We start from the raw sequence: 23449 nt of genomic DNA, 5'->3' as shown, positions 1-23449 counted from the left end.
AATGTATTCATTTATCACCTCTATGACCTCACTGCCTCACCCTCTTTCCCACTCCACTTCAGCCACATTGGCTTCCTTCCAGATCCTTAAATACACCAGGCTTGCTCTCCCACTTTAGGTATTTTCTCAGCTGTTTCCATTGACAGAAATACTCTTCTATAATACAGCTGCATGACTAATTCCCTCGTAGTGAAGCATTAGCTCAAGTGAGCACCCCAAGAATATTCTGATCCCCTTTGCTATGCTCTATTTTTCTCTTCTACACAATTCTTATTTTGTAATGCACTATATGATTATTTACAGAATATTTCTTCCACTAGAATATAAGATTAAAAAGGGAAGAAATATGTGGGTGTTTTGTTTTATGTTTCTGAAGAATCTTAAACAAGGACCTGGCACATAGAAGGCACTTAGTGAATATTTTCCATGGTCTACAGTGATCATAAAGTCATAACAAACCAATTGCTTATGAGAGATACAACTGTTCCTGCTAATGATGCAATTCCTTTGTTTTGATGGTAAATAATAACAGTGATTTGCTGATAAGCATATCAGTAAAACATGGATATTTGTACCAATCTAACTTACAGGTTTGTCATATGAACTAAAATAGATAACATATTTAAAGAAAGTACTGCTTGGCATATAGTATACAGTCAATAAATGTTAGCTACACTATTTTATAGTGCTTAAGAGTGCTTTGCTCAGGAGTTAGACAGTCCTGGGTTTATCATCTCTTTCTTCCACTACTGGTTACATGGTTTTGGTCAACTTACTTAACAATGTATATACAAGGGGATATTATTCAGCCCTAGAAAAGAAGAAAATCCTGCTATCTGTGACAATATGGTTGAACCTGGAAGATTATTATGCTATGTGAATTAACCTAGACACAGAAAGAAAATTACTGTGTGATCTTATTTACATGTGGAATCTTAAAAAGTTGAATTCATAGAAGCAGAGAGTAGAATGGTAGTTATAGGAGGAGGGGAAGAATGGGAGATGGTGGCCAAAGGATACAAAGTTTCAATGATGTAGGATGAATAATTTCTAGCGATCTAATGTACAGCATGGGGACTATAATTAACACATATGTAAATATTTGAAATTTGCTGAAAAGTTACATCTTGAGTATTCTCACCATAAAAAATGTAACTATGTGAAGAGATAGATATTTTAATTAGCTTGACTGTAATAATCAGTTTACTGTTTATTTATATCAAAACATCACACTGTACACATTAAACACACACAATTTTAAATTAAAAACATAAACGCTATGTTTTTACCACAATACAAAAAAAAGGGATTAAAAACAGAGGAAATTTATTGTGTGTGAAATCCAGAGAAGGGACAGAGTTCTCCTGTAGTTCTAGAAATTATTGAAAAATGGAGAAGATACAAATCAAGATTATCTAAATGTCCAAAGTTCAAACATGTGGGCTACATATGATAATTTAATACATTCACATAATTTGTAAAGGTCAAGTCATTGTAATTGGGATATACATAACCTTAAATATTTGTCTTTATGCTGGAAAGATTTGATACATGCATATATATCTAAAAGAATTGAAAGCAGGGTCTGGAAGAGATATTTGCACACTCATTTTCATAGCAATTTTATTCACAATACCCAATGAAATTGGAAGTATTCTTCTAGCTATTTTGAAATATACAATAGATTGGATAGTTACCCTACTGACCTATCAAACACAAGGTCTTATTTCTTCTATCAAACTGTATATTTGTACCCTTTAATCAACCTCTCTTTGCAAACACTATTTAATGATTTAGTCTCTTTGTAAACACCATTTAATGATTGATTGCCCAATACTAGAGGGTAAGAATCATCATATGTTGCCTAACAATTTCTTTATTGCCTTTTATTTTATTTAAATAATGCAATGTTGGACTTCTTACAAAAAAAAAAATGCAACATTGGACTTTTTGCTGGCCTCTGGCCACCACCAATCTACACTCTATCTTCTTATGTTTTCCTCTTTAAATTGGCTGCTAGAAAGCTTAGCGTCATATTTGTGGTTCACTTAAGGGTATTTCTTCTGTGTTTTAACTTCTTCATATTAATTTTATTTTTTTCTACCCATTTCTTTTTGTCTTAATTCTTTTCAAATGTTAATTATATATTGTGTGAATCACATACATTCTCAAGGCAAATTTTAAAATAATTCAAAAGTATTAAATATAAAGTACATATAATTAGATATGCACTTACATATAATCAAATAAATATTATTTAAGTCAAAACAATGAGATATTTTTTAGCTACCAAATTATCAACAGTTAAAAATTATTCAGTGTTATAATGAATACAGTGCATGGCACTATTATATGTTCTTAGTGAAAGGAATTTAGCAATATGTGTTAAGTGTGGCCAAATATGCAAAAAGTCCAATGTTGCATTATTTAAATAAAATAAAAGGCAATAAAGAAATTGTTAGGCAACATATGATGATTCTTACCCTCTAGTTTTGGGCAATCGATCATTAAATGGTGTTTAGAAATAATTTGAATTGTAAAGGGGAAAGCCCTCATTTTATAATGTGTAGCAAAGAAATATTTAGGATTCTGCTATAGTTTGAATGTTTGCCCCCTCAAATCTCATGTCGAAATTTGATCTCCAGTGTTGAAGGTGGGGCTAATGAGAGGTGTTTGGGTCATTGGGGCAGGTCCCTCATGAATGGTTTGGTGCTGTCCTCACTGTAATATTAGGGTGATTTTTCACTCTGATAGTTTCCAAGAGAGCTGCTTGTTAAAAGGGGCCTGGCACCTTCCTCTCCTCTCTTGCTTTCTCGCCATGTGATCTCTGCACATGTCATCTTTGCTCACCTTCTGCCATGAATGGAAACAATCTGAGGCCCTCACCAGAAGCAGATGCTGGTGCCTTCTTGTGCAGTCTGCAGAACCATGAGCCAAATAAACTCCTCTTCTTTATAAATTACACAGCCTCAGATATTCCTTTATAGCAACACTAAATGGACTAAAATAGATTCTATACTGGATAATATATTATCTTATGTGCAGTGGTTTTCTTTTTTTTTTGTTTTTTTTTTGTTTTTTTTTTTTGAGACGGAGTTTCACTCTTGATACCCAGGCTGGAGCGCAATGGCGCGATCTCGGCTCACCGCAATCTCCGCCTCCTGGGTTCAGGCAATTCTCCTGCCTCAGCCTCCTGAGTAGCTGGGATTACAGGCACGCGCCACCGTGCCCAGCTAATTTTTTGTATTAGTAGAGACGGGGTTTCACCATGTTGACCAGGATGGTCTCGATCTCTTGACCTCGTGATCCACCCGCCTCGGCCTCCCAAAGTGCTGGGATTACAGGCTTGAGCCACCGCGCCCGGCCGGTTTTCTTAAATGTTTATAAGAGTATCCGAAAGATATTGCAATGGTTATCGATGAGTGGATGGATGATTTATGCTCTCCCTGTATTCCAAAGTGTTTATATATGAAACAAATTTCCTTTACAGTTGGAGGGAAATATAATTTAGTGAATATATGACAAAACTCATTAGTGGCTTTGTAAACTCTCACAGCTGTGAACAGGATCAAGGAAGCAGTAGGCCATCTCCACAGAGACAGTGATGTAAAGTTGCTGGAGAACAGAGACAGTAGAACTTCTCTATGTGTATTTCACGCAAATCTTCTCTGCAAAACTCAAATGTCTTTTATGTTTTAAATGGTAGAACAAATTCTGGTAAGAGGAATCTATCATTCAATTCAAACCCTTCCTTCCTTCCATGCTTTCTTTTTCTTTCTTTACCTTTCTTTCTTTTTCTCTATCTTTCTTCACAGCTTTATTGAGGTATAAATGATATACAAAAACATGGACATATTTAGTATATACAAATTGATGGATTTGGAGATATGCATACATTTATAAGCCATCATCACAATCAAGGTGATGAACACATCCATCACCTCCAAAACTTTCCTACTGCCTCCTCTTTTTGTATTCAAAACCTTTATTTATCGTTATGTGTTCCTTTGATATTAAAATAACCTTACCTGCACCTCCATAAAATAACCTTACCTGCAAATTGGCTTCACCAATGTTATGGACTGCTTTTTAAAAAAAGTTCCTTTGCAAATTTATTATCATTTCATATATCTACATTCAGAAACTGTAGACACTTTGATAAATGGATTGAATTTTTTTGTCTTTGAGCTTTTTCTCTTTTAATGTGATATGTCTAGATATAATGTGCATGCGTATGTGTGTGTGTAGTGCATGTTTGCACATGTTTATACTGTTTGGTGCTTTTTGAGCTTCTTGAATGTGTGGTTTAGAATCTGTCATTAATTTGGAAAGTTCTTGTCTACTATTTATTCAAATATTTCTTCTGTGATATTTGTTCTTTCTTCTCCTTCCGGTATTACAATTATGTGTATGTTATAGTTGTTGCTATTGTTCCACAGTCCTTGTATGTTCTACTCGTTTTTTTTTTTCTGTAATTTTTTTTTATCTTTGTGTTTTAGTTTGGAAAGATTCTATTGGCCTATCATCAAGTTAACTGATTCTATTCATGGGTGTGTCCATTCTTTTTTTTTTTTTTTGAGATGGAGCTGTGCTCTTGTTGCCCAGGCTGGAGTGCAATGGCACGATCTTGGCTCACTGCAACCTCTGCCTCCCAGGTTCAAGCGATTCTCCTACCTTAGCCTCCCGAGTAGCTGGGATTACAGGCATGTGCCACCACACCCAGCTAATTTTGTATTAGTAGAAATGGGGTTTCTCCAATTTGGTCAGCCTGGTCTCAATCTCCTGACCTCAGGTGATCCACCTGCTTCGGCCTCCCAAAGTGCTGGGATTACAGGCTTGAGCCACCGCACTTGGCCGGCTGTGTCCATTCTACTCAGAAACTTGTTAAAGGCATTCTTCATTTCTGTTGCTGTATTTTTTATTTGTAACATTTCCTTTTGATTCTTTCTTAAAATTGCCACCCTTCTGGTCATGCATGTTGCCTACTTTTACATTAAAGCCTAAATATATTAATCACAGTTGTTTTAAATTAGTTGTCTAAAACATTCTCCCCATTTCATATCTGAGTCTGATTCTGATAACTGATATGTCCCTTCAGAATATTTCCCTTCTTGCCTCTATGGTGTTTCATTTCATTTTTTTTTTTTTTTTTTTTTTGTTGTTGTTGTTAAAAGCTAGGTATGGACTTCTGGTTTGTGGCTTTGCATGTAAGGAGCTTGAAAATCCGTGCACTCCTAACAACTACAAAGCTGAATAGATAGAAAAAGTCAACAACTCTTCTTTGATCTATAAGATAGGGGAGGACACAGGAAAACTCCTGCTTCCAAGTTTAGAGAGACAGGTAAATATGGAGTCGTGACTCATAAGCAGAAACTGCCACAGGAACCGGTACTAGGGTAGGAAAAATCTAACCTGTAATTAAATAATTGCTGAAGGTTCAGTGCAGGCAAATCTAAGAAATAAAAACTTCAGGAGGACCCGGTGATAGAGGGGTTTTTACAATATTATGAGATTTACCTCTAGGAGCACAACCATGTTGCCGTAGTAAATGTTGGAGGAAAATTTTCTCATGCTTTCAGGAGTGGGAAGGAAAAAGGAACCATTTTGAAATACACCAAAGTACTCAGAGTACCTAAAGACTGATACTTAATCATAGGACCACAGAATGCTTCTTCTCCGCCACACCTTACTATCACATTACTAAAGGACCATTTGCAGAAGTTCATTTTACATTGTACATCATGTCTCGCTATTAAGAAAAAATGACAAGGCATATGAAAAGGAAAAAAGGTCCACAATTTCAAAACATTAGGGCAAGCAACAGAACCAGATATGACAGGGTGTTGAAGTTATCAGACCAGGAATTTAAACAACCTACACAGTTTATATGCTGAGGGTTCTAAAGGATGAAGTAGGCAGTATGCAAGAAGAGATGGGCAGCGTAAGCAGAGAAATGGAACCAAAAAGAAATGCTCGAGATCAAAAACATTGTAACAGAAATAAAGAATGCCTTTGATGGGTTTATTAGTAGACTAGATACAACTGAGTAAAGGATCTCTGAGCTTGAGGATATATCAATAGAAACTTCAAAAACTAAAAAGCAAAGAGAACAAAAACTGAAATAAAACAACAGAACAGACTATCTAAAACCTGTGGGAAAACTACAAGGGTATAACATATGCATAATGGGAATACAAGAAAGAGAAAGAAAGAAAGAAATAGAAGAAATATTTCAGTCAATAAAGACTGAGAGTTTTCCTAAATAAGACCAGACACCAAACCACAGATCCAAGTGGTTTCGTGTCTGGCATTATCTGGGGAGATTCTCAGTCCAGAGAACACCAAGCAGGATAAATGCCAAAATGTGACACCTAAGCATATCATTTTCAAACTGCAGAAAATCAAAGGAAAAAAATCCTGGAATAAGCCAAAGGGGTGGGGGGAATCTTACCTATAGAGTAACAAAGATAACAATTACATCCAACTGCTCCTCAAAAACCTTGCTAACAAGAAGATAGTGGAGTGAAATATTCAAAGTGTTGACGAAAAAGCCCACCAACCGAGAATTGCAAAATTATCCTTCAAAGGCGAAGGATAAAGACTTTCTTTTTTTTAAATGAAGATTTTAAAAATTATATTTTAAGTTCTGGAGTACATGTGCAGATCATGCAGGATTGTTACATAGGTATACACATGCCATGGTGGTTTGCTGCATCCATCCCCCTGTCATCTACATTAGGTATTTCTCCTAATGTTATCCCTCCCCAATTCCCCTACCCCTTGTTATCCCTCCCCTAGCTCCCCTACCCTCTGACAGGCCCTGGTGTGTGATGTTCCCCTCCCTGTGTCCATGTGTTCTCATTGTTCAGCACCCACTTATGAGTGAGAACATGTGGTGTTTGATTTTCTGTTCTTGTGTCACTTTGCTGAGAATGATGGTTTCCAGCTTCATCCATGCCCCTGCAAAGGACATGAATTCAGGATAAAGACCTTATTAGACAAACAAAAATTGAGGGAATTTATTGTCAGTAGACCTACCTTGCAAGTAATGTTAGAAGTTCATTAGAGAGCAGGAAAATTATAAAGGACAGAAACTCTGATCTACATGAATAAAGTAGAACCATGAAGGAATAAGTCAAGGTAAAATGAAAAATTTTATTTCAAAATTCTTAGTTGATCTAACAGATAACAGTTTGTTCAAAATAATAGCAATATAATCAATTATGTAGGTGAATATATATATCATATATATGCTTATGTATGCTTATATATAAGTGAAATGAATGGTATCATTGACACGAGGAATGGGAGGGAGAAATTAAGGTTATTTTGTTATTATGAGGTATTCACACTGCCTGCAGAGTGGTATAGTGTCATTTGAAAGTGGACTTGGATTAATTGTAATTGTATGTCCAATATAATTGAAAACAGATATTAAAAAAAAGATTCTAAAAACTTGTACACCAACGTTCATAGCAGTACTAGTCACAATAGCCAAAGTATGGAATCAATGAAATTTTGATCAACTGATGAATAGACAAACAATTGTGGTATACCTAAACAGTGAAATATTATTGATGGCTGGCCTCTATGGCTCATGCCTGTAATCCCAGCACTTTGGGAGACCGAGGTGGGCAGATTGAGCTCAGGAATTTAAGACCAGCCTGGGCAACATGGCAAAAACCCACCTCTACCCAAGATACAAAAATTAGCCAGTCTCATAACTTGGTCTCCAAATAAACAAATAAATAGGTAAAGATTAAAAAATTAAAAAATTTTAAAGAAATATTATTGAGCCATAAAAAGGAATACAGTACAAATGCATGATGCAACACAGATATACGTCAAAAACGTGCTAAATCAATGAAACCATACACAAAATGCCAATTATTGTATGATTCCATTTGTATGAAATATCCAGAACAGTTAAATACATACAGACAGAAAGTGGTTAGCGGTTGTCAGGGACTGAGGGAGAAGGAAATGGTCAGCAAATTCTTAAAGGGTTCAGGGTTTCCTTTTGGAGTGATGAAAATATTTCAGAACCAGGTCAAAGTAGTTGTACAACATTGTAAGTGTGCTAGATGACTCTAAATGACTTCAAAATGGTTAATTGTATGTTTTGTGAATTTTTCTGTAATAAAAATTTTGATGAAAAGTAATAGATTGCAAATTTAACATGTGCAAAATCTAACTCCTGATTCTGTCACTGCCAAATCTGAAATTGCACAGTCTTTCACACTCCAGTTAATTGCAAATCCATTCTTCTTTTTCCTTAGCCCCAAAACCTTGTATTCATCTTTGACTCTCCCACAATCCACATCTAATCCATAGGAAACTATGAAAGGACTTACATTTCTAAATATATCCCGAATATATCTCACCATTACCACTGCTATCATTCTCGTCCAAAGTACTATAATCTCCTTCACTAGATTTTCACAATAGTCTCTTAACTGGCTTCGATCTTTCCCCATCTTCAGTCCTTCTCAGTACAGCAGCCAGAGGATTCTATGAAAGCATGTTACATAATATAACCTTTCTGTTCAAAACCCTCCAATGATTTTCCGTCTCTTTCAGAGTTAAAGCCAAAGTTCATACAATAGCCTGCAAGGCTCTAGATGATATGAACTACCATAAAATCTGTGCCCTCATCTCCTATTCCTTTCCCCTTCATTCACGTTGCCCCATCTGCACCACCCTCATGGCTCTTAGCAAAACTGCCAAGAAGAATCTTTCTTTGGAAAACTGCAGTTGATGTCTCCTCTGCCTGAAATATCCACCACAACTGCTATCATCATTACCATCATGACCAATATCCAAATGACTTTCTACCTTACCTCCCTCAGTTATTTACTCAGCTATGACTTACACAGTTAGCCCATCTCCAATAACCCTACCTAACACTGTAATCCCTTCAGCCTTCCCAGCTCACTTCCATGCCTTACCTTTCTCCTTAGAGCATATTACCATTGAAATCCTATGCATTTTATTTATTTAGATTTTTATCTATCTTCCTCAATTATAATATAAGCTCCACAAATTCAGGTAATTTTACCTACCTTATTCACTACTATACTTTTAGCATCTAAAACAGAACTTGGTACACCATAGAAGATAAGTAAATATCTGTTGAATAGGAGTGGATGAATGACATTGTAGGAAGAATCTCCTAACTGTCACCTCTCTGCACAATACAGTTTCATAATTGCTGCAGGATGTCCTTGCAGGAAGCTTGTGTGTCGATTCCTTGCTGAGCTCTATTCTCTCACTTCTAGAGTAGTGTTTCTACCCAGAAGGAAAGATGAGGACACTACTTCACAGAATTCTGGACAGTATTTATTCTTCTGTGGTGAACACCTATAAACAAAAGAGATTTTGAGTTGGTCTTTTGCCTACCCACAAATGACTCAGGGACATGGATGGGATCAAGTCCAGGGGTTCAGAGAGAAAAGATAATGGGGCACATCACCAGAGAAAAACCTAGGTCTGTTATCATGTAAACATTATTCATTATTTATATGTGTCTTGGGAGGAAAGTGCAAGAAGAGCTAGATAATAATTTTTATAAGAGCAGAATGATCCGTATTTGCAGATTAATAGAAATCTGTAAAATCTGGATATGTCCACAATGTCAAAGTCCAGAGTAAAGACAGAATAGAGATAAAGGAACAGGACAAAGGTCATGTTTGGACAGAGAAGGGAGACTGATTTTTGGAGGGGCAGAGACGCATTTAATACAAGTTAAATATAACTTATTTATGGTTTGGAAACAGCAAGAGGTTTAGGCCATAGTCAAAGCTATCTACATATCTTACCCATAAACTGGAATAAATCGAATGCAACTTGTCTCTGGTATTCAGGATTTGACAGTTCCAAATCTGTTACCCTTCTCAAAACATCAAAGACTTACAGATTTCAGAGATAACTCTTTCTCAATTTTAAAAAGGAATTTTCAAATGAAGAGTTAGCTCTAAGTAAATTGTTAACATAGCTCAAAGTGTAAAGAGAATGTGAAATATGAATAATGAAAGAAAAGCTATGTACTAATATTTAAATGATAAAGACACCCCAAACACAACATGCATGTACTCTTTCTGTAATCTGAGTCCTACTTTCCTTCCAGCCTCATAGCATTCCTCTTCACCACAACAACCACAACTACTTTTACTCCAGTCAGACTGAGTCACTGTGCTCATTTGCTCAGAATTGCACACCTGTGAGTGAGCTTCCCTAATCTAACTTGTGTCTCAAGTTTCACTTGTTATTTTTGTCATGACTCAGATTCAGCTTTGGTTTCCCTAATAGCCTGTCTCAGTTGTTTGCCTTAACCTGTCACCACAAGAAGACAAAGACAATAGAGAGACATGTTTTCTCACCTGTCCCAGACCTCTATTCACCAAGTTTCCTGCCTGAGCCCAGCAATTCAGTAGACATGAGCAGAAAAATGATTAACAAACAGTTGGATTCCAAGAACTTTTTATAGCAGTTAGACCCTTTTCTTTCTCCTCTGCCTGTTGAGACACTATACTTAGACAAAATAGACTGTAAAAAACTATCACTATAAATGTAATTACAAAGGAGATTGTTAAATAATGATAAAAGGGTCAAGTCAACAGTAAAATATAAAAATTATAAATATATAAGCAGATATTATCAAGGCACCTAAATATATAAAGTGAACATTGTCAGATGTGAAGGGAGAAAAACATAGCAATACAATGGTAGTAGGAGACTTTAAGACCCCACTCACAACTGTGGATAGATCATTCAGAGATAAAATCAATAAGGAAAAACTATAGACTAAATAGAGGTAACAAAAATCTTCAACAAAATATTAACAAATAGGATTCAATAGCACATTAAAAGAATTATAAATCATGACCAAGTGGAAGTTAGCCTAAGATGCAAGGGTTGTTCAACATACTCAAATCAATCACTGTAATACACCACATTAATGGAATGAACGGTAAAAATCACATGATCATATTAATAGATGCACAAAAATATGTGACGAAATTCAAGACCCTTTCATGCTAAAAACTCTCAATAAATTAGGTATGAAAGGAACTTAAAATAATACAGGCCATATATGAAAATGCACTGCAAACATCATATTCAATGATGAAAAACCAAAAGCTTTTTCTGTAAGATACAGAGCAAGACAAGGATGCCTATTCCTACCACTTTTATTTAACACAGTACTGGATGTAGCTAGAGCAATTAGGCAAGAGAAGGAAATAAAACACATTCAAATTGGGAAGGAAGAAGTAAGAGTATCTGTTTGCAGGTGACATGATCTTATTAGACTTTTGCTTACAGAGCTGTTTGAATGCCTTATATTCTGGTTATTAATTCCTTGTCAGATGGGTAGTTTTCAAATATTTTCTCCCATTCTTTGAGCTCTTTCTTACTTTGTTGCTTGTTTCTTTTGCTGTGCAGAAGCTTTCTAACTTTATGTGATTCCATTTGTACATATTTGCTTTGGTTGCCTGTGCTTGTGGGTATTGCTCAAGAAATCTTTGCCCAGACCAATGTTCTGGAGATTTTTTCCAATTTTTTCTTTAGTAGTTTCATAGCTTGAAGTCCTACATTTAAAGCTTTAATTCATTTTGATTTGATTTTTATATATATTGAGATATTGAGGTCTACTTTCATTCTTCTACATATGAATATTCAATTTTCCCAGCACCATTTGATGAAGAGATTGTTTTTTTCTCCAGTGTATATCCTTGATCCCTTTGTCTAAAATGAGTTCAAGTGTGTACATTTGTTTCTGGGTTCTCTATTCTGTTCCATTGGTCTACCTGTCTTTTGGGGGGCAGTACCATATTGTTTCAGTTACTATAGCTCTGTAGTATAATTTGAAATCAGGTAATGTGATTCCTCCAGTTTTGTTCTTTTTGCTTAGGATAGCTTTGGCTAGTCTGGTCTCCTGTGGTTCTATATAAATTTTAAGATTGTTTTTCTATTTCTGTAAAGAATGTCATTGCTATTTTGATAGGGATTGCACTAAATCTGTAGATTGCTTTGGATAGTATGAACATTTTAACAATATTGATTTTTCCAATCTATATATAGTTTTATAGTTTTCATTGTAGAGGTCTCCCACTTCTTTAAGTTGTCTCCTAGGTATTTGATATTACTCGTGGCTATTGTAAATGAGATTATGTTTTGATTTCTTTTTCAAATTATTCACTATTGGCATATAGAAAAGCTACTGGTGGGAGGCCGAGGCGGGTGGATCACGAGGTCAAGAGATCGAGACCATCCTGGTCAACACGGTGAAACTCCGTCTCTACTACAAATACAAAAAGTTAGCTGGGCATGGTGGCACGTGCCTGTAATCCCAGCTACTCAGGAGACTGAGGCAGGAGAATTGCCTGAACCCAGGAGGCGGAGGTTGCAGTGAGCCGAGATCGCGCCATTGCACTCCAGCCTGGGTAACAAGAGCGAAACTCCGTCTCAAAAAAAAAAAAAAAAAAAAAAAAAGGAAAGAAAAGCTACTGGTATGTTGATTTTGTGTCCTGCAATGTTACCAAATTTATTTAATAGTTCTAATAGTTTCCTTGTGGCATCTTTAGGCTTTTCCCAAATATAAGATAATATCATCTTCAAACAAGGATTATTTGACTTCTTCCTTTCCAATTTGGATGCCCTTTATTTCTTTCTCTTGTCTAATTACTCTAGCTAGGATTTCCAGTTCTATGTTAAATAACAGTGGTGAAAATGGGCATCGATGTCACATTCCAGATTTTAGAGAAAAGGCTTTCATTTTTTTCCCATTCGGTACACTACTAGCTGTGGATCTGTTGTATATGGCATTTATTATGGTGAAGTATTTTCCTTTTATCCCCAGTTTTTTGAGGATTTTTAGCATGAAGGGATGTTGAATTTTATCAAATGCTTTTTCATTTTCAATTGAAATTATGATACGGTTTTTATCCTTCATTTTGTTGATAAGATGTATCACATTGATTGATTTGCATGTGTTGAACCATCCTTGTATCCCAGGGAAAAATCCCACTTGGTCATGGTATATCATTCTTTTAATGCACTTTTGTATTTGGCTTGATAGTAATTTTTTGAGACTTTTTGCATCTATGTTCATCAGGGATATTGGCCTGTAGTTTTCTTTTCTTCTTGTGTCTTTTATTTCTTTCAAATTCATTTATTTCTGCTCTGATCTTTTCTTTTCCTAATTTTGGGCTGCTTTTGCTGTGTCCCATGTTTTGGTATGTTCTGTTTCCATTATAATTTGTTTCAATAATTTTTAAATTTTTCTTCTTAATTTCTTTGACATTATCTTAATTATTTAAATGTTTTAAGACTTGTTTTATGACCTAACATATGGTCTATCATTGAGAACGATTCATGTGCTAAAGAGAAGAATTTGTATTCTGCAGCCATTGGATTAGATGTTCTGTAAATATCTATCATGTTCATTTGTTTCATAATGCAGATTAAGTCTGATATTTCTTTGAAGTCTTCAGGTAGTATTGAATTGAGGTCTATCTCTCTCTTTAGCTCTAATAATGTTTACTTCATATATCTTGTTGCTCCAGTGTTAGGTGTCTATGTGTTAACAATTGTAATAGCCTTTTGTTGAATTGACCCTTTTATCATATATAATAATCTTCTTTGTCTCTTATTTTTTATCTTGAAATCTATTTTGTTTGATATAACTATAGCTATTCTTTCTCTTTTTTGGTTTCCATTGGCATGGAATACTTTTTTCCATCCCTTTATTTTCAGTCTATATGTATCTTTATAGGTGAAGTGTGCTTCCCGTAGGCAACAGATCCTTAGGTCTTGTTTTTCTTTTCTTTTTTTTTAATCCATTCAACCAGTGTATGTCTTGTGTTTGGAGTGTTTGTTCCATTTACATTCAATGTTCTTATTGGTAAGTATGGGCTTACTCCTGATATTTTGTTATTTGTTTTCCAGCTCTTTTGTGGTCTTCTCTACCTTTTCTCTTTCCTTCCTGTTTTTCTTTTAGTAAAGGTGATTTTCTTGCATGGTATGAATTAATTTCGTGCTTTTTATTTTTTGTGTATCCATTGTGTGTTTTTCTTTTATTTATTTATTTATTTATTTTATTTTTTATTGCATTTTAGGTTTTGGGGTACATGTGAAGAACATGCAAGATTGTTGCATAGGTACACACGTGGCAGTGTGATTTGCTGCCTTCCTCCCCTTCACCTATATCTGGCATTTCTCCCCATGCTATCTCTCCCCAACTCCCCACCCCCTGCTGTCCCTCCCCTATTTCCCCCCAACAGACTCCAGTGTGTAGTGCTTCCCTCCCTGTGTCCATGTGTTATCATTGTTCAACACCCGCCTATGAGTGAGAACATGCGGTGTTTGATTTTGTGTTCTTGTGTCAGTTTGCTGAGAATGATGGTTTCCAGGTTCATCCATGTCCCTACAAAGGATGCGAACTCATAGTTTTTAATGGCTGCATAATATTCCATAGTGTATATGTGCCACATTTTCCCTGTCCAGTCTATCATCGATGGGCATTTGGGTTGGTTCCAGGTTTTTCCTATTGTAAACTGTGCTGCAATGAACATTCGTGTGCATGTGTCCTTATAGTAGAACGATTTATAATCCTTTGGATATATACCCAGTAATGGGATTGCTGGGTCAAATGGAATTTCTATTTCTAGGTCCTTGAGGAATTGCCACACTGTCTTCCACAATGGATGAACTAATTTGCACTCCCACCAACAGTGTAAAAGTGTTCCTATTTCTCCACATCCTCTCCAGCAGCTGTTGTCTCCAGATTTTTTAATGATCGCCATTCTACCTGTTGTGAGATGGTATCTCAATGTAGTTTTGATTTGCATTTCTCTAATCACCAGTGATGATGAGCATTTTTTCATATGTTGGTTGGCCTCATATGTGTCTTCTTTTGTAAAGTGTCTGTTCATATCCTTCCCCCATTTTTGAATGGGCTTGTTTGTTTTTCTCGTGTAAATCTGTTTTAGTTCATTGTAAATTCTGGATACCAGCCCTTTGTCAGATGGGTAGACTGCAAAAATTTTTTCCCATTCTGTTGGTTGCCGATTCACTCTAATGACTGTTTCTTTTGTTGTGCAGAAGCTGTGGAGTTTGATTAGGTCCCATTTGTCTATTTTGGCTTTTGTTGCCAATGCTTTTGGTGTTTTGGTCATGAAGTCCTTGCCTATGCCTATGTCCTGAATGGTTTTGCCTAGGTTTTCTTCTAGGGTTTTTATGGTGTTTGGTCTTATGTTTAAGTCTTTAATCCATCTGGAGTTAATTTTAGTGTAAGGTATCAGGAAGGGGTCCAGTTTATGCTTTCTGCATATGGCTAGCCAGTTTTCCCAACACCACTTATTAAACAGGGAATCCTTACCCCATTGCTTGTTTTTCTCAGGTTTGTCAAAGATCGGATGGTTGTAGATGTGTTGTGTTGCCTCTGAGGCCTCTGTTCTGTTCCATTGGTCTATATCTCTGTTTTGGTACCAGTACCATGCTGTTTTGATTACTGTAGACTTGTAGTATAGTCTGATGTCCAGTAGTGTGATGTCTCCCTCTTTGTTCTTTTTGCTTAGAATTGACTTGGCTATGCGGGTTATCTGTTGGTTCCACATGAAGTTTAAGGTGGTTTTTTCCAGTTCTGTGAAGAAGGTCGTTGGTAGCTTGATGGGGATAGCGTTGAATCTGTAAATTACTTTGGGCAGTATGGCCATTTTCACGATATTGATTCTTCCTAACCATGAACATGGAATGTTTCTCCATCTGTTTGTGTCCTCTCTTATTTCATTGAGCAGTGGTTTGTAGTTCTCTTTGATGAGGTCCTTTATGTTCCTTGTTAGTTGTATTCCTAGGTATTTTATTCCCTTTGTAGCAATTGTGAATGGCAGTTCATACTTGATGTTGCTCTCTTTAAGTCTGTTATTGGTGTACAGGAATGCTTGTGATTTTTGCACATTGATTTTGTATCCTGAGACTTTGCTGAAGTTGCTTATCAGTTTCAGGAGATTTTGGGCTGAGATGATGGGATCTTCTAGATATACAATCATGACGTCTGCAAATAGAGACAATTTGACTTCCTCCTTTCCTATTTGAATACCCTTTATTTCTTTTTCTTGCCTGATTGCTCTGGCTAGAACTTCCAGTACTATATTGAATAGGAGTGGTGAGAGAGGGCATCCTTGTCTAGTTCCAGATTTCAAAGGGAATGCTTCCAGTTTTTGCCCATTCAGTATGATATTGGCTGTTGGTTTGTCATAAATAGCTTTTATTATTTTGAGATACGTTCTGTCAATACCTAGTTTATTGAGGGTTTTTAGCATAAAGGGCATTGAATTTTGTCAAAGGCCTTCTCTGCATCAATTGAGATAATCATGTGATTTTTGTCTTTGGTTCTATTTATGTGGTGAATTACATTTATAGACTTGTGTATGTTGAACCAGCCTTGCATCCCCGGAATGAATCCTACTTGATCATGGTGGATAAGCTTTTTGATGTGCTGTTGCAATCGGCTTGCCAGTATTTTATTGAAGATTTTTGCATCTATGTTCATCATGGATATTGGCCTGTAGTTTTCTTTTCTTGTTGAGTCTCTGCCAGATTTTGGTATCAAGATGATGTTGGTCTCATAAAATGATTTGGGAAGGATTCCCTCTTTTTGGATTATTTGGAATAGTTTCAGAAGGAATGGTACCAGTTCCTCTTTGTATGTCTGGTAGAATTCGGCTGTGAATCCATCTGGACCTGGGCTTTTTTTGGGTGGTAGGCTCTTAATTGCTGCCTCGACTTCAGACCTTGTTATTGATCTCTTCAGGGTTAGGACTTCTTCCTGGTTTAGGCTTGGGAGGAGGCAAGTGTCCAGGAATTTATTCCTTTCTTCCAGATTTTCTAGTTTATGTGCATAGAGTTGTTTGTAATAATCTCTGATGATGGTTTGAATTTCTGTGGAATCTGTGGTGATATCCCTTTTATCATTTTTTATTGCATCTATTTGGTTATTCTCTCTTTTCTTTTTTATTAATCTGGCCAATGGTCTGTCTATTTTGTTGATCTTTTCAAAAATCCAGCTCCTGGATTTATTGATTTTTTTTGAAGGGTTTTTTGTGTCTCTATCTCCTTCAGTTCTGCTCTGATCTTAGTTATTTCTTGTCTTCTGCTAGGTTTTGAGTTTTTTTGATCTTGCTCCTCTAGCTCTTTCAATTTTGATGATAGGGTGTCAATTTTAGATATCTCCTTGCTTCTTATGTGGGCACTTATTGCTATATATTTTCCTCTAGAGACTGCTTTAAATGTGTCCCAGAGATTCTGGTATGTGGTGTCTTCATTCTCATTGGTTTCGAGGAACATCTTTATTTCTGCCTTCATTTCATTGTTTATCCAGGCAACATTCAAGAGAAAGTTGTTCAGTTTCCATGAAGCTGTGCGGTTCTGGGTTGGTTTCTGAATTCTGAGTTCTAACTTGATTTTTCTGTGGTCTGAGAGACTGTTTGTTATGGTTTCCGTTCTTTTGCATTTGCTGAGGAGTGATTTACTTCCAATTATGTGGTCAATTTTAGAGTAGGTGTGATGTGGTACTGAGAAGAATGTATATTCGGTGGATTTGGGGTGGAGAGTTCTGTAAATGTCTATTAGGTTTGCTTGGTACAGGTCTGAGTTCAAGTCCTGGATATCCTTGTTAATTTTCTCTCTCGTTGATCTGTCTAATATTGACAATGGTGTGTTAACGTCTCCCACTATTATTGTGTGGGAGCCTAAGTCTCTTTGTAAGTCATTAAGAACTTGCCTTATGTATCTGATTGCTCCTGTATTAGGTGCATATATATTTAGGATCATTAGCTCTTCTTGTTGCATTGATCCTTTTACCATTATGTAATGTCCTTCTTTGTCTCTTTTGATCTTTGTTGCTTTAAAGTCTATTTTATCAGAGATGAGAACTGCAACTCCTGCTTTTTTTTGCTCTCCATTTGTTTGGTAAATCTTCCTCCATCCCTTTATTTTGAGCCTTTGTGTATCCTTGCATGTGAGATGGGTTTCCTGGATACAGCACACTGATGGGTTTTGGCTCTTTATCCAATTTGCCAGTCTGTGTCTTTTGATTGGGTCATTTAGTCCATTTAAGTTTAGGGTTAATATTGTTATGTGTGAATTTGATCCTGCCATTTTGATGCTAGCTGGCTGTTTTGCCCATTGGTTGATGCAGATTCTTCATTGTGTTGATGCTCTTTACCATTTGGTATGTTTTTGGAGTGGCTGGTACTGCTTGTTCTTTTCTATGTGTAGTGCCTCTTTCAGTAGCTCTTGTAAAGCAGGTCTGGTGGTGATGAAATCTCTGAGTACTTGCTTGTTCACAAAGCATTTTATTTTTCCTTCACTTATGAAGCTTAGTTTGGCTGGGTATGATATTCTGGGTTGAAAGTTCTTTTATTTAAGGATGTTGAGTATTGGCTCCCACTCTCTTCTTGCTTGTAGTGTTTCTGCTGAGAGATCTGCTGTGAGTCTCATGGACTTCCCTTTGTGGGTAACCCGACCTTTCTCTCTGGCTGCCCTTAGTATTTTCTCCTTCATTTCAACCCTGGTGAATCTGAGGATTATGTGCCTTGGGGTTGCTCTTTTTAGGAATATCTTTGTTGTGTTCTCTGTATTTCCTGGACTTGAATATTGGCCTGCCTTGCTAGGTTGGGGCAGTTTTCCTGGATAATATCCTGAAGAGTATTTTCCAGCTTGGATTCATTCTCTTCGTCACATTCAGGTACATGTATCAAACATAGTTAGGTCTTTTCACATAGTCCCATATTTCTTGTTGACTTTGTTCATTCCTTTTTACCCTGTTTTCTCTAATCTTGCCTTCTCGTTTTATTTCATTGAGTTCATCTTCGAACTCTGATATCCTTTCTTCTGCTTGGTCAATTCGGCGGTTGAAACTTGTGCATGCTTCGTGAAGTTCTCGTGTTGTGTTTTTCAGCTCCATCAATTCACTTATATTCCTCTCTAAGTTGTCCATTCTCGTTAGCATTTCGTCAAATCTTTTTTCAAGGTTCTTAGTTTCTTTGCATTGGCTTAGAACATGTTCTTTTAGCTCACGGAAGTTTCTTATTACCCACCTTCTGAAGCCTGATTCTATCATTTCATCACACTCATTCTCCATCCAGTCTTGTTCCCTTGCTGGTGAGGAGTTGTGATCCCTTGTAGGAGGAGAGGTGTTCTGGTTTTGGGTGTTTTCCTACTTTTTGCACTGGTTTCTTCCCATCTTTGTGGATTTATCCACCTGTCGACATTGTAGTTGTTGACTTTCTGATTGGGTCTCTGAGTGGCCATTCTGTTTATTGATGATGAAGTTATTTCTGTTTCTTAGTTTTCCTTTTACCTGTCTGGCCTCTTTGCTGTAGGATTGTTGAGGTGCACTCCAGGCCCTGCTTGCCTGGGGATCACTTGCAGCAGCTGCCGAACAGTAAAGGTTGCTACCAGTTTCTTCTTCTGCTTTGTTCCAGAAGGATACCTACCAAATGTCAGTCTTAGTTCTGCTTTATGAGGTGACTCTTTGGATATACGGGGGTCAGGGAGCTGCTTGACGAAACAGTCTGTTCTTTATAGTAGCTCAAGTGCTGAGCTGTGAGCTCCGTTGTTCATTCAGAGCTGCTGGGCAGGTATGTTTAAGTCTGTAGCAGCAGAACTCATAAACCCCTTTTTTTCCCCAGGTGTTCTGTCCCAGGGAGTTAGGGCTTTATGAGTTTCCGCTGTGCTGTTGCCTTTTTTTTTTTCTTCAGGGTTGCCCTGCCCACAAGGCGGCAGCCTAGTCACTCTCAGCCTGCAGAGGCTTTGCTGAGCTGCTGTGGGCTCCACCCAGCTGCCATGTGAACTTCCCTGCAGTCCTGTTTATATGGGTGTAGTTCAACCTGCCTCGGCAGTGGTGGCCGGCCTCTGTAATGACGGACTCTCTCTGTAATGGCGGGTTGCCTCAGCAACAGCAGGCTACCTGTGGAATGGCAGACTGCCTCCATAGTGGTGGAGTGCCTCGGTAATGGTGGACACCCCTCCCCCACAGAGCTGGACCATCCTGGGTTCAGCTGTGCTTGCTGTGAAACTCTCAATCCAGAGCGCTTCCAATTGCTGTTTTTTTGTTTTTGTTTTTTTTTTTGTTTGTTTTTGTGGGGGTGGGACCAGCCGGGCCTGATCACCTGGCTCCCTGCCTCAGAGCCTTTTGTTTTTTAGTTGAACTGTCAGCTCTCTCCCAGGTGTCCTGGTCACCTGTTGAATAGGCGCCGGGATCTGTGTGATTTCTGGTGCGGTGATCCACTGCTCCAGCTGAAACCGTGGCTCTGAGATTCGTGGTGCTTTTTTGCCCAGGAATCTCCTGGCCTGGCTCCCTGTTTCGACTCCCCTTGCTGGCTAAGTGGGGACACAGTCCCGTTTACTCTGCACTGGGATTCGTTGCGCCGGGGCACAGGCAAAACAGCTGCGCTGGCCTAAACATCTGCGCTGGCGACCCGTAGTGCTCCTCCGCCTGGGAATCTCCTGGTCTGTGGGCAAGAAAAATCCGTCTGGAAATGTGGCGTCCACTCACCCTCTGCACTTTCACTGGGAGATGCAATCCTTACCTGCTCCTACCCGGCCATATTGGATCTTCCCCGATGTGATGGTTTTTTAAGCGGCTTTTATCCCTTTTGCTTGGCATTTCTCCTTCCTGAGAAACTTCCTGATTGCAAGTTTCCTGAGGCCTTCCCAGCCATGATGAAGAATTAAACATCTTTCTTTTCTAAATTATCCAGTCTCTGGTATGTCTTTAATAGCAGTGTGAGAACAGACTAATGCAATTTTCTTCTAAGAGTCTATAGTTTTAGGTCTTCTGTTTAGGTCTTTAATCCATATTTAGTTAATTTTTGTATATGGTTTAAGGTAAGAATTTCACTTTACTCTTTTCCTGTTTAAGAGAAGTGGCTTCTCTTTGTCACCCACACTGGAGTACAGTGGCCTAATCAAAGATCATTGCAACCTTGAACTCTTATCCTTAAGCAATCCTCCCATCTCAGCCTCTCAAGTAGCTGCCATTACAGGTGGAAGCCACCACACCTGGCCCATTTTATTCTTTTGTATGTGGGTTCTCAGTTTTATCAACAGTGTTTTGTTGAAAAGACTGTTCTTTTTTTTCACTGTGTGGTCTTGGCATCCTTGTTGAAAATCATTTGGCCATATACACAAGAGTTTATTTATGGGATCTCTATTCTGTTCCATTGACCTATATATCTGTTTTTAAACCAGTACCACAATGTTTTGATTACTGTAGCATTTTTGTGTATTTTAAAATCAGGAAAAGTGAGACCTCCAACTTTGCACTTCTTTTTCAATATTGTTGTGGTTATTCAGGGTCCTTGAGATTCCACATAAATTTTAGAATGGCTTTTCCTATGTCTGTAAAAAATGTCACCAGGATTTTGATAGGAATTGCACTAAGTCTATAGATTGGGTAGTATGGACTTGAAACAATATTAAGTCCTCTAATCCATACACACAGGATTTTATTTTCTGTTTATGTGTTTTCTTTGATTTGTTTGAGTGATGTGTTTCAGTTTTCAGTGTGTAAGTCTTTCATCTCCTTGGTTAGGTTAGTCCCTAAGTGTTTTATTATTTTTGAGGCTACTGAAAATTGGATTGTTTCTAAATTATCTTTTTGTACTGTTCACTGTTAGTAGTACATAGGAAAAAAATCTGCTTTTTTGAGATGATTTTGAACCTTGCAACATTGCTAAATTTATTTATTAATTACAGTGGCTTTTAAAAAGAATGCTTAGGGTTTTCTGCATATAAGATTATTCTAAGTGAGGTGACACAGGAATAAAAAACTAAATACCATATGTTCTCATTTATAACTGGGAGCCAAGCTGTGGGTATGTAAAGGCATACAGAGTGGTATAATGGACTTTGGAGACTCAGAAGTGGGAGCATGGAAGGGGGTGAGGGATAAAAACAACTACATGTTGGGTACAATGTACACTAGTTGGGTCATAAGTGCACTAAAATCTCAGACTTCACTGTTATACAATTCATCCATCTAATCAAAAACCGCTTGTACTCCAAAAGCTACTGAAATAAAAATATTTTTAAAAGATTATGTCATAAGCGAACAGAGATAATTTTACTTCTTCCTTTCCAATTTAGACCCTTATTATTTATTTTTTATAGAAGGATTATTTTATTGGGCATATTCACTGATGTGCTCTCCTATTGAATTGAATAATGTTTAAACACATTATATGTATCCCCCCAGATGACAACAATGGTGACATTTTCAAATATTATTTTTTAAATTCTGTGTTTCATGAATCCAGTACAACCTTAGAACACAGGCATTATTTTATTCCCACACTGTGTTTATGAGAATTGGCTAACCAATAGACTGGACACCAATTCCCTCTTTAAAACATGGAAGGATAATGTGAAAAGTTAGAAAAATATATAGGTGTCTTCTTCTACCAAAATTATTCTTCTAACAGATGAAATGCTAATAGATGAACCTGTTGACACAATAGAAGAATGAAAGCTTCACATCTCTAAATCACAAAATAATATGGAATTGTTAACTCATTCTCTGGATTTCTCTCTTCTATATCTTTTAATTCTATCCTTTCAAAGTGCAGTTTTGTCTTCTTCTTGACAACTTCATTTGATGTTTTCTTTTGATTAAGTTTAGTTTATAAATGGAACCCATGTCACATAGCCTTCTTGGGAACAGAGTATCACAAGTCACCTGGAATAATCATGCAAAGCTCAAGTCTAGAAATCTAGACTTTGTTGGATTCTGGAATAAGATATTTCCAAAGAGTGAACAGGCATAGGGGTCATACTCATAGGCAGGTATTGAACAATGAGAACACATGGACACAGGGAGGGGAGGATCACACACTGCGGTCTATCGGGGGATCTAGGGGAGGGACAGCGGCGGATGGGGAGTTGGGGAGGGATAACAGGGGGAGAAATGCCAGATATAGGTGATGGAGAGGAAGGCAGCAAACCACATCGCCATGTATGTACCTATGCAACAATCTTGCATATTCTTCACATGTACCCCCAAACCTAAAACACAATAAAATATATATATATATAAAATTTTTAAAATTACCTTTTAAAGTTGTATTGAGAGGTTTTAGACAATTGAAAATGGTGTATATTCAAGGTATGCAATGTGATGCTTTGATATACATTGTAAAATAACACAAGCTAACTTATTCATCTCCTTACAAAGTTTGTGTGTGTGTGTGTGGTGAGAATAGCTAAAATCTAGTCTCTCAGCACATTTCAAGTATACAATATAGTATGATTAATTATAGTCATCATGGTGTACACTGACTCTCCAGAACTTATTCATCTTATAACTGGAAGTTTGTACCCTTGACAAACATCTCCCCATTTTCCCCACCTCTGACCACCAGTAACGACCCTTCTACTGTTTCCCTGT

At 37.2% G+C, this 23449-nt stretch overlaps 1 pseudogene; it reads right to left on the bottom strand.

The window, feature by feature from the left end:
- Positions 1-23449, bottom strand: part of LOC105709546 (importin-7-like) — a 58017-nt pseudogene that overhangs the window by 12155 nt on the left and 22413 nt on the right.

The sequence above is a fragment of the Aotus nancymaae genome, unplaced genomic scaffold (assembly GCF_030222135.1).
Source record: "Aotus nancymaae isolate 86718 unplaced genomic scaffold, 86718_ANA_hifiasm-v0.15.2.pri h1tg000058l, whole genome shotgun sequence".
NCBI lineage: Eukaryota > Metazoa > Chordata > Mammalia > Primates > Aotidae > Aotus > Aotus nancymaae.
Note: the sequence above shows the minus strand (reverse complement) of the source record. Positions and strands in the feature narration are given on the sequence as shown.